A 14,357-nucleotide genomic window follows, 5' to 3' on the forward strand; every position below is an offset into this window, starting at 1 on the left:
GCCAGAGCAAGTGCCCACAATGAACAGTGCCACAGCAGCACTGATACTGCTGCCCAAAGCTAAGTGTAATGTGTACAGCAAAAAACAAATGGTGCCCAAAAACATCCCTGTGGAGGCAACATTAGAGAATCGCTCTTCCCTTACCCCATGGGTTGGCCTCTCTCTCAAGAGAGTGTGACAGAACTACATTTCAGCTGGGATATTCTTTCTGCAAAGTCTCTCTGCAATGACTTTTCTCCTCTTTGGAACTTTTCTTTGTTAATTTCAAGCCCTCCTGTTTCTTTTCCCCCCTTCTCTCTCCATTCCTTTCTTATTTACTTTGCCAGGAACCCACTCCTGCAAGGTGCTGTGGACCCTCAGCTCCTCACAGGGAAGGCCTTGCAGCATGGAGCTTCTCTTTTATCCACCATGGGCTGGCTCCACTCTCTTGCAATGATAAAGCACAGGGGGAAAGAACACAGGCAGCAAGAGTGGAACCAAGAAAGATAAAGCCAGCCCTGATATCAAAGCATGCCCTCACATCCTGGAGCTAAGTCAGGTGCAGGAAAGAGCAAGTCAAGGTGTGAAATGCCAACTTCTCCCTATACATACCTGAACTATGAAGCTGAAATTGGAGATCCACATATTGGATTTATGAGAATCTGTAATCCAACACCGACTCTTGGAAGTCAAGTATGTGGTGGGACAGTCAGTTTATCAGTAGGACATATACCAGTACCCTGATAGCTGCAACAAAACCCCACATTAGGCTTGCAGTTCTCCTAAATTTTACTCAATATTTTTTATTTTAAATCTCAGCTCTTCTGGTCCTAAGGAAGCTTCTTATTGGATACACTATGGGCAATCTTTCTTCTATTTCCGGGGTAGCTATAAATTTTGTTCCTTTTGCTGTTGCAATTTTTATCCTGTGTTCATCTGAGGAATAGAGAATGAGCAGAAAACAGCTTTATAGAGAACAATCATATAACTGCTCTATTATAGGGCAATTATTTTTGATAAATATTACTTTGATTCCAGGTTTCGTTGAGTAATTCCAAGAATTCCAACTCATAGCATATAAATACCCTGGAAGCACTCGTTTCGAACACAACCAACAACCACAGAGGGCATGTATAGCATCTGCACTCTAAGGGCACATTTTCACTGGCAGCGCTGCCCCAGCAGCACTTGAACGTGGCTGTGTAGTCGTGGCACAATGCTGGGCGAGAGCTCTCCCAGCACTATTAAAAAAACCACCTCCACGAGAGGTGTGGCTCCTAGCGCTGGGAGAGCGGCTCCCAGTGCTGGGGCACTGTCCATACTGGTACTTTACAACGCTGAAACTTGAAGCGCTCATGGAGGTGTTTTTTCACACCCCTGAGTGAGGAAGTTGCAGGGCCATAAGGTGCCAAGCTAGACAAGCCCTAGTGCAGCCCACATTTGCAAGCGATAATTGCCGTCTGTACGGAGTTGCATGTTGCAGTGCACGTGATGCCAAGGGCTGATGGGTTCTCATGGTACCAAAAACACGGCTTATACTATGGCGACCATATTGTCAAAGTCAAAAACTGTGACACCTTTGTGGCAAGTTTTTGTTGGGTGTGGAAAAATTCAAAAGTACACTTTGTTTTTGTTTTTTTAAATGCGTGCTGTTGTCACTGCTGCCAGTGCCTAACTCAGCAGCAACATGTGCCTATTTCCCGGCGTAGAGAATTTTGTCCTGTAATTTAGAATTTTGAATTTATCAAGAAACACTACACAAGCGTCATTACCATTCACTGTGAGCAAACCAGCCGTTTTGATAGCCTCTATACTCATTCAACCTCTCTTTTCATTCCAAATACTGTTTGTCACGACAAACAGCAGACTGCTAGTTCCTGGGAAAAACAAAGTGGGTGAGGTAATATCTTTTATTGGATCAACTTCACCCACCTGGTCTCATTTCCTGGGACCAACACATGCTACAGACACCACCACTGCAAGCTAGGTTCTGGGAAACCGTGCAAATTGTGCTGATATAGCATTATGACTTGGACAAACATTCTGTAGCTATAAAAAAAATTGATTAAATGAAAAAACTCAGATACTTCACGTCACTTCAGCTGAGACTGAAAGCTGGATAGGCTTTCTAGGAATTGGAATAAGGGTTTGACACACAGGAGTTCTGAGAAGAAACTGGGACTGAATTTTCAAAAGTGACTAGTAATTTTGGATACCTCAGTTTTAGGGTCCTCAGCTTCAGACAACTTAAAGGGGCCTCGTTTTTAGAAAGTGCTGGGAAACTGCCCTCTGAAAAATCTCCCAAACTGAGGCATCTAAAATCATGAGCTTTTTACAAAATTTAGTCCCTGGACCTTGCTCCTATCACATAATCTAGGTCTGCATGGGTGGCAGCTGTTCCAGGCCTCGATTCAGTAGGATGCTTAAGAATGTGCAGAACTTTAAGCAAGTCCCATAATTCAATGAGGTTCCACCTGTCCCGTGTCACTTATAGAACTGAGGTATAACACATCAAGTTGTGTGATTAGTGATGTAAGTTTCCAACCTGATTTTGCCGTTGCACACCACTGCACTTCAAGAGTAATTCTGTCAAAATCAATGGATTTACAGTGGTGCAAGTGAGATGCATCAGGCATTGTGTTTTATTTAAAGTTCCAGATTTACAGATTGTACACTATGCAAGACTCAAAGAGAAGAAAGTTAGTATGGCGCACAAGGGGAAAACTTCCCAAGACTATTGTTTCTAAAAATTAAAAATACAGCTAAGAAGGAGAAGACTGAAGAGATCAAGAAAGGGAAAAGTGACATTGGTTGAGCAATACAATATTCACAAAAAGAAAAGGAGTACTTGTGGCACCTTAGAGACTAACCAATTTATTTGAGCATAAGCTTATGCTCAAATAAATTGGTTAGTCTCTAAGGTGCCACAAGTACTCCTTTTCTTTTTGTGAATACAGACTAACACAGCTGCTACTCTGAAACCTGACAATATTTACAAAATATTTCTAAAAGCGACTGTACATTTCATACCCAAAACATTTTAAACACTTGCATTTTTCTCCATCGATTTTTGGGAACAATTGAAATACATTGAATTTACGCCCTGAGCCAGCAAAGCACTTAAGCATGTGCAATCCCTTTAATGTCACTGGGACTGCTCATGTGCTTAAAAGTTAAGCACATGGTCAAGTGTTTTGCTGGATCAGGGTCCTGGTGAATTTGAATTTTTTGTTTTTAAGCAAGCTTGCTTGTTAAGGACTTTTAAAAAATCTTAAACTCACTCATCTGAAGTCATTGCATAAAACCATTTAGTGCTACACAACCCTTTCCTTCTTTTCCATTGAAAAGATGGCAGACTCAAATTGGAAAGTAAAGTAAATGCTGTATCAGAAACATCAGGCATAGAAGCTGCCTGGGGAGCTGGCAGCTGGGGAGTAAAGGGATTAGGAAAAAAAAAAGAAACCTTTAAAATATTACAAATATATGAAAGCTGAAAACCATTAAGTCACAACATGGAACACTGGGATGGTCAGTTAAGGGTGAACACTTCCTTTTCGACAGTTTGCTGTGATATAAAACACTATTGCATTAGTCTAGAAAGCGGAAGCTAGGACAACATTCATAAAATGTAGCTGTTACTATGTCATCTGTGACATGTCTAATTCTCAAATCTCTGTAATGAGCGGATGGGTCAATCAAGTCAGAAATAATCGTGGCTTGTAAAGTAATACCACTTGATGCCATACATCCAGCCTTAGCCATTGGAGTTATCATCAGCTGTCCTCCTCCCCACTGCCTTTGTTTTATTGACTTATTTTATGATTCATAAGCATCCTTATTTAATATACAGAATAAAAGATCTGATAAACATCTCCCCCCAGATTTGCCTTTTTTCTTTTTATTTGCCATTTTGCAGAATCAAGGAAGATGGGGGGAAAATAGCTGGCTCGCATGACAAATGTGATGAAAAACAGCAATAAATAATAAAAGACATAGTACCACTTAATTCTCAGTTCTGTATTATAAATTTAAAATATTGCTCTATAATTTGAGCCATTGCCTGCAAACCAGACTCATGGCCCTCATGACTGGTGAAAGCCAGCCACGTAACATGGTACCTACTGCTAATGGAAATCAAGTGCCAATCTAACTGAAAAGCATAATAGCCCATCAAATCATCAAAAAGCTAACACAAGGTAGAGCGCATTGTCAAGTCCCATCCCATCTCCAGTCTCACATTCCAAAGGGTTGGGGGAGGGAAAAAATCAAGAGAGCACTGACATGACATCTGGCAACAATTCAGCTTTAGATCAAATCACAGCACAGAGGCAGCCCTGCAGGCACTAAGCTCTGATCTTCCCCATGGTACTGGATAGAGGCCACCTCTCACGCCATGTCCACACTACAAAATTATGTCAACCTAAGTCATGTTGGCCTACAGCCACTGTGGTTGTTAAATCGCTTGTGTGCGCACACACACTTGGCTCCTTGTGTTGGCAGTGTATGTCCTCATCAGGAACACTTGTACCGATGCAGAATGCAATGCATCGTGGGTAGGTATCCCTGTGTGCAACTCGCCACTTTCCAATGCAGGGTGTTTTGGGAAGTTCTTGCAATGCCTGATGGGGCTGAAACAAGTTGCACAGGGTGACTGGGAGCATGGGGGTCAACGTCCCATAATAGTGTTCTCCATAAAGTTTATCTGCAGCCCATAATATTTTGTACCTTATTTTCAAAATACGAAACTGCACGCATCCCTCCTTGCTGTCTGCGATCTCGGACAGAAGCACGGAGCTTGCACAGCTCAGCATTATTGTCATGAGCATTGCGAGCACAGGGCACACGATCCTGGCATATATGCAGAGCTGCAAGAGATGCTATGGGGAACGTGACTATTCTTTGGAGCACAGATTACTGTGGGACATAAAAAAAAAACCAGAACAATTCAAGGTTGTTCTTGGTGTTCATGGAGCAGCTGGAGCTGGTGGAGTACTGGTTCTGAGCCCCAAAAACAAGCACTAACTGATGGGATCGCATTATCACACAGGTTTGGGATGATGAACGGTGGCTGCAGAAGTTTTGAATGCACAAGGCCACATTGTGGGACCTGTGTGCTGAACTCACCCCAGCCTTCCAGTGCAGGACACCAAAATGAAAGCTGCAGTGAGAGATGAGGCAAGTGGCGATTGCACTGTGGAAACTTGTGGCATCAGATTGCTATCGATCAGTTGGGAATCATTTTGGAGTTGGAAAATCCATCACAGGGGCCGTTGTATCCAAGTGTGCAGAGCCATTAATCGCCTCCTGCTCTGCAGGACAGTGACTGTGGGGAACGTGCAGGGCATAGTGGATGGTTTTGCAGTTTGGGAACCCCACTCCTGCAGTGGGGTGACAGATGGCACAAATCCCTAGTTTGGCACAAACCCCTAGACAACCTTGTCACAGAGTATGTCAACAGAAAGGTTTCCCTTTCTCTGCTAATGCAAGTGTTGGTAGATCACTGCATATGCTTTACTGGCCTCAATGTGGGCTGATCAGGGGAGGTGCATGACACGTGTATCTTTAAGAACACAGGGCTATTCAGAAAGCCAAAAACACAGATACTTTTTACTGACTGGCAAACTACTACCAGCAATATTGAAATGCCAGTAGTGATCCTGGAGGACCCAGCCTACCTCTTGCTCCCGTGACTCATGAAGCCGTACACCAGCCACCTTGACAGCACCAAGGAGCATGTGAACTACAGACTCACCAAGTGGAGAATGACAGATGAATGTGCCTTTGGTTGTTTGAAGTGTCACTGGCACTGTTTGCTTATAATATTGGACCTCACTTAGAACTACTGGGATATTTTTCTATCTGCCTGCTGTTTCCCACCTAATATCTGTGAAGCAAAGGGGAAGAAGTTTCTCCTGGGGTGGAGATGGAGTGGCTGTCTGGTGAATTTGAACAGCCAGCTACCTGGACTATAAGAAGAGCTCAGTGCAGAGCTATGCGGCTCAGGGAGGCTTTGAAAAATCATTTTAATAGTGAAGTAGAGTGGTGCACGTTGCTGTAGGTATGCTCTGCCTGGCCTCACTTGTTTGGCCTGGAATTAGTCTTTTAGGGATTGTTGTGTTTGTCAATGCACCTGTTAATATTGTTTGTGAATGTAGTAACAGGAAATAGGGTGTGGTCAGACCTGCTCAGTACCAGCCAGCGTATGTTGTGAAACAGAATTTTATTCAGTAACTTGAATCAGCCAGTTAAAAACTTAAATTAAGGGACCAGATCTTAAGGAGAAAGAACAGTCATTTCCATTTCAGGTACACATACACAGTGACATTCACAGCTCACTGTATGAAGCTGTCATTTTCTTTAATATACCCCTGGGTGGAGTGGTAGGAGTGGTGGCCAACCCCTGATGCCACAAGAACATAACGGCCATAGTGGATCAGACCAAAGGTCCATCTAGCCCAGTATCCTGTCTTCTGACAGTGGCCAATGCCAGGTGCCCCAGAGGGAATGAACAGATCAGGTAATCATCAAGTGATCCATCCCCTGTCGCCAATTTCCAGCTTCTGGCAAACAGAGACTAGGGACACGATCCCTGCCCATCCTGGCTAATAGCCATTGATGGACCTATCCTCCATGAATTTATCCAGTTCTTTTTTGAACCCTGTTATAATCTTGGCCTTCACAACATCCTCTGGCAAGGAGTTCCACAGATTGACTGTGCGTTGTGTGAAAAAAACCTTCATTTTGGTTGTTTTAAACCTCCTGCTTATTAATTTCATTTGGTGGCCCCTGTGTTATGAGGAGTAAATAACACTTCCTTATTTACTTTCTCCACACCAGTTATGATTTCATATCCTCCCTTAGTTGTCTCTTTTCTAAGCTAAAAAGTCCCAGTCTTATTAATCTCTCCTCATATGGAATCTGTTCCATACCCCTAATAATTTTTGTTGCCCTTTTCTGGACATTCTAATTTCAATATATCTTTTTTTGAGATGGGGTGACCACATCTGCACACAGTATTCAAGATGTGGATGTACCATGGATTTATATAGAGGAATTATGATGTTTTGTGTTTTATCTATCCCTTTCTTAATGATTCTCAACATTCTGTTAGCTTTTTTGATTGCCGCTGCACATTGAGTGGATGTTTTCAGAGAACTATCCACAATGACTCCAAGATCTCTTTCTTGAGTTGGAACAACTAATTTAGACCCCCATCATTTGCATTTATCAACATTGAATTTCATCTGCCATTTTGTTGCCCAGTTACCCAGTTTTAAGAGATCATTTTGTAGCTCTTTGCAGTCTGTCTGGGAGCTAACTATCTTGAGTAGTTTTGTATCATCTGCAAACTTTGCCACCTCACTGTTTACCCCTTTTTCCAGATCATTTATGAATGTGTTGAATAGGACTGGTCCCAGTACAGACCCCTGGGAGATACCACTATTTACCTCTCTCCATTCTGAAAACGGACTATTTATCCCTACCCTTTGTTTCTTATCTTTTAACCAGTTACCGATCCATGAGAGAACCTTCCTTCTTATCCCATGACAGCTTACTTTACTTAAGAGCCATTGGTGAGGGACCTTGTCAAAGGCTTTCTGAAAATCTAAGTACACTATATCCACTGGCTTGTTCACATGCTTGTTGACCCCCTCAAAGAATTCTAGTAGAATGGTGAGGCATGATTTCCCCTTACAAAAACCATGTTGACTCTTCCCCAACAAATTATGTATGTGTCTGACAATTTTGTTCTTTACTATAGTTACAACCAGTTTGCCCAGTACTGAGGTCAGGCTCACTGGCCTGTAATTTCCAGGATCACCTCTGGAACTATTTATTATTGCAGTAGTATCATAAACATGTCCTGGCTCACTGCACAGCTGGATCCCTGGGTCACCTGTCCCCCATACTCCTCATTTTTACAGCCGGGCCTATGACTCTGGCTTCTCAGAAGTATCCACAGTGCTATTGAGGGTGGTGGTGGTGGGATCTCCACCTAAGATGGCAGCCTTTTGTAAGAGCAGCAGGTCTAAATCTTGGCACCAGATCTATTGTTAATCTCCCTGGCCGCCTGTTATGCCTGCTGCATCTCCTTAGCTTTCACATGGCACTGCTGCTGGTCCCTGTTGTAGTCATCCTCCTCCTACATCCCAAGCAATCTGCTCATAGGCGTTGTCATTTCCACGCCTGGAACGGACCTGTGCCTGCACAGCCTCTTCTCCCCACAAGCCCAGAAGATTCAGCACCTGCTGTGTGCTCCAGGCAGGAGCGCATCCGCAGCGTGTAGCCGGCATGGTCAGCTGGGCAGTTAAACACAATAATGGGAAGCTGCTAGGTGTGCTTGCCACACTGAGCTTTAATGGGGCAGGGTGGTTTCCTGCCTACCTGACCCCTGGGCAGCAGGGCCAGTGCAAGGATGTTTTGCGCCCTAGGCGAAACTTCCACCTTGCACCCCCCTCCGCCCTGAGGCACCCCCCCTGCAGTGAGCTCCCCGCCGCCCCCCCTCCGCCCTGAAGCGCCCCCTCTCCGCCCTGAGGCGCCCCCCCCATGGCAGCTCCCCACCTCCCCCTCTCCGCCCTGAGGCACCCCCCCACGGCAGCTCCCTGTCGCCCCCCCTCCGCCCTGAGGCGCCCCCCCACGGCAGCTCCCTGCCGCCCTGAGGTGCCCCCCCCGTGGCGGCTCCCCTCTGCCCTGAGGTGCCCCCCCTGCAGCAGCTCCCTGCCGCTCCCTCCCGCCTCAGGGAGCCATGCAGCAACTCCCGTCGGCCCAGGGAGCCGTGCGGCAACTCTCCTCCCCAGCTCACCTCTGCTCCACCTCCTCCCCGAACATGCTGCCGCCGTTGCTTCTCCCGCCTCCCAGGCTTGCGGCGCCAATCAGTTGTTTGGCACGCAAGCCTGGGAGGGAGAGAAGCAGAGCGGGGCGGCGCGCTCAGAGGAGGAGGCGGAGCAGAGGTGAGCTGGGGTGGGGAGCGGTTCCCCTGTGCGCCACCCCCATTACTTGCTGCAGGCGGCCCTCCCTGCGCCCCTCTGCCCCAGCTCACCTCTGCTACACCGCCTCCGCCAGAGAGTGCTTTTGGCTGCCCCCAACTACTTGGCGCCCTAGGCGGCCGCCTAGTTTGCCTAGTGGTTGTACCAGCCCTGCTGGGCAGCAGATTGGTGAGTCATGATTTCCCTTTACAAAAACCATGTTGACACTTCCAGCAAATTATGTTCATCTGTGTCTGACAATTTTGTTCTTTTCTACAGTTTCAACCAGTTTACCCAGTACTGAAGTCAGACTTACCGGCCTGTAATTGCTGGGATCACCTCTGGAGCCCTTTTTAAAAATTGGTGTCACATTAGCTATCCTCCAGTCATCTGGCACAGAAGCGGATTTAAATGATAGGTTACAGACGACAGTAGTTCTGCAATTTCACGTGAGTTCCTTCAGAACTCTTGGGTGAATACCGTCTGGTTCTGGGGGCTTATTACTATTTAGTTTATCGATTTGTTTCAAAACCTCCTCTAATGACACCGCAATCTGGGACAGTTCCTCAGATTTGTCACCTAAAAAGAATGGCTCAGGTTTGACAATCTCCCTTACATCCTCAGCTGTAAAGACCAATGCAAAACAAGGTACTTTCTCCACAATGGCCTTATCATCCCTGAGTGCTTCTTTACCATTCGATCGTCCAGTGGTCCCACTGGTTGCTCAGCCGGCTTCCTGCTTCTGATGTACCTATAAAAAAATGTTTGATATTACTTTGAGTTTTTGATTAGCTGTTCTTCAAAATTCTTTTTTGGCCTTCCTAATTATATTTTTAAACTTCATTTCCAGAGTTTATGCTCCTTTTGATTTTCCTCACTAGGATTTAACTTCTACTTTTTAAAGGATACCTTTTTGTCTCTCCCTGCTTCTTCTACTTTGTTATTTAGCCACAGTGGCACTTTTTTTGTTCTCTTACTATGTTTTTTAATTTGGGGTATACATTTAAGTTGAGCCTCTATTATGGGGGTCTTAAAAAAGTTTCCATGAAACTTTCAGGGATTTCACTTTTGGCCCTGTACCTTTTAATTTCTGTTTAACTAACTTCCTTATTTTTGTGTAGACCTCTGTTCTGAAATTAAATGCTACAGTGTTGGGCTGTTTTGGCATTTTTCCTGCCTCAGGGATGTTAAATTTTATTATATTATTGTCACTATTGCCAAGTGGTCCAGCTATATTCACCTCTTGGACAAAATCCTGTGCTCCATTTAGGACAAAATCAAGAATTGCCTCTTCTCTTGTGGTTCCAGGACTAGCTGATCCAAGAAGCAGTCATTTAAGGAGTCGAGAAACTTTCTCTGCATCCCGTCCTGAGGTGACATGTACCTAGTCAATATGGGGATAGTTGATATCCCCCATTATTACTGAGTTTATTTTTGTAGCCTCTCTAATCTCCCTGAGCATTTCAGAGTCACTGTCACCATCCCGGTTTGGTGGTTGGTAATAGATCCCTACTGCTATATTCTTATTTTTCGAGCATGGAATTACTATCCATAGAGATTCTATGGTACAGTTTGGTTCATTTAAGATTTTTACTTCATTTGATTCTATGCTTTCCTACCACATATAGTGCCACTCCCCACCTCCCAGCACGACCTGTTCTGCCCTTCTGATATATTTTGCACCCTGGTATTACTGTGTTCCATTGATTATCTTCATTCCACTGAGTTTCTGTGATGCCTATTATATCAATACCCCCATTTAATACGAGGCACTCTAGTTCGCCCATCTTATTAATTAGACTTCTAGCATTTGTATATAAGCACTTTAAAACCTTGTTACTTTTTAGCTGTCTGCCATTACATGATGTAATTGAATGGGACTCTTTCATTTGACAGTTTCTCATCAGATGCTACCCATATTTTATCATCTTCCATCCTCTCCTCCTTACTAGGACATAGAGAATCTCCATTAATAGATCCTCTGAAAGGTGTAACAGAATTGAATTAAGCCCCGTGAATCTTCAGCATGGTATATGCTCATGTTCTTCTGTCTACTTGCCCCAGTTTAGAACCATGAACAATTAACACTTGTCTGCCTGCTTTGATTGCAAAATGTTAGCAACCACCCACACAACCATAGACTGCAATTACTGAGCTATATAAAATATATTATTGCAGTGCAGACAGCCATGAACATGCAGGTATTGGTATACAGGAGAGCAGAAATTAGAGCTTTTAAAAATAGACTAGAAAACAAAACAGATTTTCCTCACCCACTGGTTTGTAATGGAGCACAGCAGATGAAAAGCGGTAATGGTATTAGAAAACCACAATAAAAACAAAATAATCTTATTATAAAATATGAGTTACCACAAAAGCCATAGCGGGTTTCACAGTGAAGAACGTTTTCCTGTTGCAGAGTTGGTCTGAGGAAGAGGACCTCTAGTTTTCTAGAGGCCTTTGTTCTACAGAGACTTTTTTTATTCTATTCTTGGATTTAGCTATTCTTGAAGCAGCTATTCAAAAGTCTGTGAGTAATTACAAGGAGTATTGTTTTACATATGCAGAACTCTAGTACTACTCACATTTCTCTCAGAGAATATTCCTTTATAATTTAGATCTAGACCAAATCATTCATCCACTTGAGAAGTCTGTTACAATGTTTATGAGAAATTGTTCCATTTCTAAGTCAAATTTGATCTTCAAGAGAGGCAACTTAAACACGATTTGAAGCCTATGGCAGGTGAGTCTAATTGTTAGTTACTTTAGAAAGGAAAAGAAGCCATGAAAGCCAGACTAGCATTGCAGGAGTGCAGAAGGCAGGCATATAATTGAGAAAGGATTATATAAAACTCCCTTACACTTCTCCATTATATAGTTAGAATGCCTTTAAATACAGAGTTTTCTCTTGCTCAGTTATCACAGTGGGCTAGGACTTGTGGAGTAGAAATTACATGATCCATTAGCCTAAGTGAATCACAAAGCTGTAATGTGATTGAGGTGCTTGTAGGATTTCATTATTAGTGAGTGGACAAGATTAAAGCTTTCATCAACTCAGAAGGTAAATATGGTACTGGTCTGCAGACTTGTAAGTCAATAGGGGATATTTACAGCATACAGCATGCTATGTATGTATATGCACACTAATATGTATCTCACACTCATACAAACCACATCTATGGAGGAAATATCCTTCTGATCAGTTGCAAGACCATGTGATAAATTAATTTATCAAGCATATGTGACCATTTCACTATTTCAGAAAAGATGTGGACAAATTGGAGAAAATCCAGAGAAGAGCAACAAAAATTATTAAAGATCTAGAAAACATGACTCATGAGGAAAGATTGAAAAATTTGAAGACTGAGAGGGGACATGTTAAAAGTTTTCAAATACATAAAAGGTTGTTACAAGAAGTAGGGAGAAAAATTGTTCTCCTTAACCCCTGAGGATAGGACAAGCAGCAATGGGCTTAAATTGCAGCAAGGGCAATTTAGGTTGGACATTAGGAAAAGCTTCCTAACTGTCAGGATAGTTAAGCACTGGAATTAATTACCTAGGGAGATTTAAAAATCTCCAATGATGGAGATTCCACAGAACAGGTTAGATAAAGATCTGTCACGGATGGTCTAGATAATACTTAGTCCTGCCTTGAGTGCAGGAGACTGGACTAGAAGACCTCTCAATGTCCCTTCTAGTCCTACAATTCTAGGATCCTCTGTCCACTCAATGATCTCCATTGGGCTTATTGTAACATTCCATTTCCAAGCCCCTGAAAAGTTTCCTCACAAAAACAAAAACAAAAAAAACCCCACACAAGATGTGCACAATTTGTCCTTCCTCAAAACCCCCTTTTTCATACATCATAAAAAACTAATAGTTCTAAGGTATGTTATCTCATGCATCTTGCAGGGTTAGAAATTAGAGCATTATTCCTGGGGAAAGGTTCTCATTGGGGCTTGGCACACTGCTAGACTGGAATGTCCAGAGATAACAATTTAGAATTGTGACATTTTAAGAAGGTAGAGAAATGCAATTGTAAGTGGGTTTTACAGTTTCTTCTGAGCCCTGCATGGTTAGGCTCAAGGTGCTCGATCCTGAACCCATTGTGGCCAACTGGGGCTTTGTCACCAACTTCAATAGATACAGGATTAGGTCCATAGTAACTAAGGGCCAGATTTTCAAAGATTGTGCCTAAAGATTAAGATAGGTGCCTTTGAATGTCCCACGAGGTGCCTAAGAAGGTAGGTATCTATCATTAGGCATTCAAATCCTTTTGAAAATATGGCCCTACTGGATTTAGCTTTTCAGTCAGTGAAATACAAGGTAGAGCCCCATTTTAAATGCTCAAAACATCTCAAACAGACCAAGATTTTTTTTAAATGGGTGCCTAAAGTTAGGTTCCTAAATCCATATTTAGGCAACTAAATAAGTGGTCTTATTGCCAGAAATGCTGAGTATCTAAGCAAGCTTTTATTGTAGTCAATAGAGGATTCTAAGAAACTAGGCCAATTGTTTAGTTGCCTAAATATGGATTTAGGAGCCTAACTTTAGGCACTCATCTAGAAAAATCTTGACCACAATATATATATTTACATTTTTTAAAAAAATTAACTTTAAAATATACAGATATTACAGTGTATGTTTGTTCCATAGTGTATACACACACCATTTCGTAAGTAAATTATACAATAAATAAATTAACAGGTCAAAGGTGAAGTAAGTGAGTATGACTTTCAAGCCTTTCATGTTTGCATGGAGGGTGGTAGCACTGTTGCACTGAAGAGGTGAACAGGAATAAAGTTAGTAGCCCACATTCAAGGGAGATAAGTGTGTAGACTGGCGATTCCAGGTGTCTTTAATTGCTTTTACATCAACACAGACTCAAGTGGGAAAGGAAGAAAAGTCAGACAAAAAGGAGAACTGGATGCATTGCAAAATGAGACGATATGCAGGTAGGGTGACCAGATAGCAAGTGTTAAAAATTGGGACGGGGTGGGGGTGGGGGGTAATAGGAGCCCATATTAAAAAAAAGCACCAAATATCAGGACTGTCCCTATAAAATCGGGACATCTGGTCACCCTATATGCAGGAAGGACAACATGAGATTACTTTACATAAGAAGGCCAACAGTTCCATACAGGGTGTCTTTGTATCCTCCGTCTCTTGTACAATTTATTAAAATGTGGTTTGCATTAGTAAAAAACTGCACACTTACTGTACATTTCCAGATAGAAAAATGCTCTTATGAGGTATGATAACCTCCAGTTAGCAGCTCATGTGCTAGTTCCTGAGATAAAAGGCTTGCCACAGTTATGGGACCACATTCATAATTTCCCTACAGCCTACACCAACAGCAGTGACATAAGGGGCCTCTGAAACATCCCTGCAGCACGGGTGGCATGCTGGGGG

General features: G+C 43.0%; 1 long non-coding RNA gene across 1 annotated transcript in view; it reads right to left on the reverse strand.

The window, feature by feature from the left end:
- Positions 1–14,357, reverse strand: part of LOC140905027 (uncharacterized) — a 79,701-nt gene that overhangs the window by 8,473 nt on the left and 56,871 nt on the right. The window contains exon 2 of the long non-coding RNA XR_012156714.2: positions 9,639–9,696. This is a non-coding gene — a long non-coding RNA (uncharacterized LOC140905027). The remainder of the gene's footprint in view (positions 1–9,638; positions 9,697–14,357) is intronic.

This window comes from Lepidochelys kempii, chromosome 1, assembly GCF_965140285.1.
Source record: "Lepidochelys kempii isolate rLepKem1 chromosome 1, rLepKem1.hap1, whole genome shotgun sequence".
Taxonomy (NCBI): Eukaryota; Metazoa; Chordata; order Testudines; family Cheloniidae; genus Lepidochelys; species Lepidochelys kempii.